Genomic DNA, 2,827 nt, shown 5'->3' on the forward strand with positions numbered 1-2,827 from the left:
AAGGAGCAGCTCTGACCAGTTTTGTCCCGGGGGGGGGGGGCGGGGGGGGGGGAGACGCTCCATACCAGACCTAGAACACAAGAAATGCTTAGTATTGGTGCATATTGGGTAGATGAATACACACATACATGCATGGATGAATGGACAGATGGATAGATGGTGGATAGATGGGTGAGTAGATAAGATGGATGGATAGATAGATGGATGAACAGACGGACAGATGGGTGAGTAGGTGAGATGGATGGATGGATAGAAAGATGAATGGACAGGTGGATAGATGATGGGCAGATGGGTGAGTAGGTGAGATGGATGGATGGATGAATGGATAGATGATGGATAGATGGGTGAGCAGGTAAAATGAATGGCTGGTGTTCCTGGTGTGCTTTCTATTGCTGTGATAAACACCATGACCAAAAGCAACTTGGGGTAAAAAAAAAAATTGTTTCATCTTATAGGTTACAGTCTATCACAAAGGGAAACTAAGGCAGAGACCTGGAGCAGAATCTGAAGCAGGGACCATGAAGGAGTGCTGCGCAGTGGCTCTGCCCAGGCCCAGTAGCCTAGAGACAGTAACACCCATAGTGGGCTGAGCCCTCCTCTCTCAGTTAGCAATCAATAAAATGTCCCACAAACGTGCACACAGGCCAGTCTGACGGAGGCAGTTCTCCATTTGCGGGTCCCTCTTTGAAGGTGGGTCAAGTTAACAATCAAGATTAGCTATCACAGATGGGATTGGTGGATGGATGGATGTCTGGATATCCAGGCAAATGGCTGCATGGTAAAAGATGAATGGAGGCAACCATGTGCAAAAAAGAAAGAAAGAAAGAAAGAAAGGAAGGAAGGAAGGAAGGAAGGAAGGAAGGAAGGAAGGAAGGAAGGAAGAAAGAAAGAAAGAAAGAAAGAAAGAAAGAAAGAAAGAAAGAAAGAAAGAAAGAAAGAAAGAAAGAAAGAAAGAAAGAAAATGGCCAGAAGTAAACAGCTGAGCAGCCCCGATCTGTAGTAGTGTCCTCCGGTTTCCAAAGAGTTAATATTTGCACCGAGGTTCATTTCAAACTTCTACCATAGTGTGGCCACATGCGGTCTTAAGAGTCTAGAGGCCGACATCTGTACCAGGTGGGGGACAGGAGGAAGGCAAGAGAAAAACAAGCCAGAGGAGGAGAGAAGAAAGCAGAAGGAAGGAGCGCCATGAGCGACGGTCTACTAGAGAGGGGAATGAAAATGCCAGAGAACATGTAGTCCACCGTAGGCACAGGGAGCCCCCAGCATCAATGTGGACTAGACCCTGTCCAGATCCTGCCCGCTAGAGCAGACCATCTTTTAAGGACCGGGCTGGGAGAAGCTCCCTAGTGCTAGACAATGATCCCCTATCAGCTTGAAGCATGAGATCCTCTTCTTCACAGGAAATCATACTTGGAAGCACAATGACCATGTCTGCTGACGCTTCTGAGCCTAGACTGCTGGGCACAACCCAGGTGAGCTGCATGGAATACCCTAAAACCCTCCCAGCCACCTTGTAACACAGACATCCACCATGCCCAGCAGGACAATGGGATCGCAGGACCCCTCCACAGAGACTCACCATGCCCAGCTGGACAATGGGCTCACAGCATCCTTCCACAGGAAGTGATTTTTCACTCTGTTTCCCCAACCTAAAATATCCAAAGAAAGAGGTGTTGCACACTTGCCCCTACAGGCCTGGAGCTCAGAAAGGAGAGGGACTTATGGGGCTGACCCTGGTTCTGCCCCAGGCTAGCTGTGCATGCCTAGGAAACCTCTTGCCCACTCTGAACCATGTTTTGCTCACCTTTAAGTCACCCGTGTAGGCAGCAGGCAGGAGGTCTTTGGAAATCAATCAGCTCAAGACACCATGTTACATAGTTTCTAACGACTTCTAGAAGACCAAGTGCATCTATCTGTTTTTGACATTCTATGAGATTCTAATCATTTCTTGAATTAGTTTGAATCTTATAGGAATGGCTTTATTTTAAAAGGGCATTCATTTTGAAAGCTGTTTTTGTTGTTGTTTGTTTGTTTGTTTTTATTTTTAATGCAGTGATGTTAGCTCCTGGATCGTCGTGTCATATCCAATTTTACCAATGTACACGTATTTAAACCCACTCTTGTGGCGAAGAAAAACAAAAGCAAGCCATGCACCTGGCTGACTGTTTCTCTGGGGCTCCAATCCCTTTAAGAAGATAAAACTCAAAATCAGAGTTTTCTCCCTGGAGAAAAATGACATTCAGCCGCTTCTGCTCTAATGGGAGGGCGGGGTTGTGAGCCTAGGAGCCAGGACCACACCTGTCACTAAGGCTGCAGGCAATTCTTCAAGAGCCACCTTCTGAGTTCTTGGTCAGTGCAGAAAATAGCCAGCAGCCACCCAGACACTCCCCGGACCGGAGAGTGAAGAATGAACTGGACAAACAGATCTCTTGATGAAATACAAGCAATTGCAATTAAGCTAAAAGTCCTATCAAATGCAGCCTGTCACTCAGGAGCCTGACACTTAATTGAATTTCTTTTTCCACTGCACGGCTCCTTTTCCCTGAGAAACAGGTTCATTCACCCCAAGATCAAGTTTCTCTACCCCAGAAACCAATGATAGTCAATCAACTAATTGACACCGAGAAGGATTTCTTTTTTTTTTTTTTTAAGTTCCCCCAATAACATTAAGAATTAAATTTTATGATGCTTGTGCCTGGTGCTCATCAGTCCGTGCTTAACCCCCTCTCTTCCTCAGGGTACGTGGGAGCCAGTGGGAGCCAACGGGGATCCATCCGACCTAAATTCAAGACAAGTTCCAACTTTACCCTGAAGCATCTTAACTCTA

The sequence above is a fragment of the Peromyscus maniculatus genome, chromosome 4 (genome assembly GCF_049852395.1).
Source record: "Peromyscus maniculatus bairdii isolate BWxNUB_F1_BW_parent chromosome 4, HU_Pman_BW_mat_3.1, whole genome shotgun sequence".
NCBI classification, from domain to species: domain Eukaryota; kingdom Metazoa; phylum Chordata; class Mammalia; order Rodentia; family Cricetidae; genus Peromyscus; species Peromyscus maniculatus.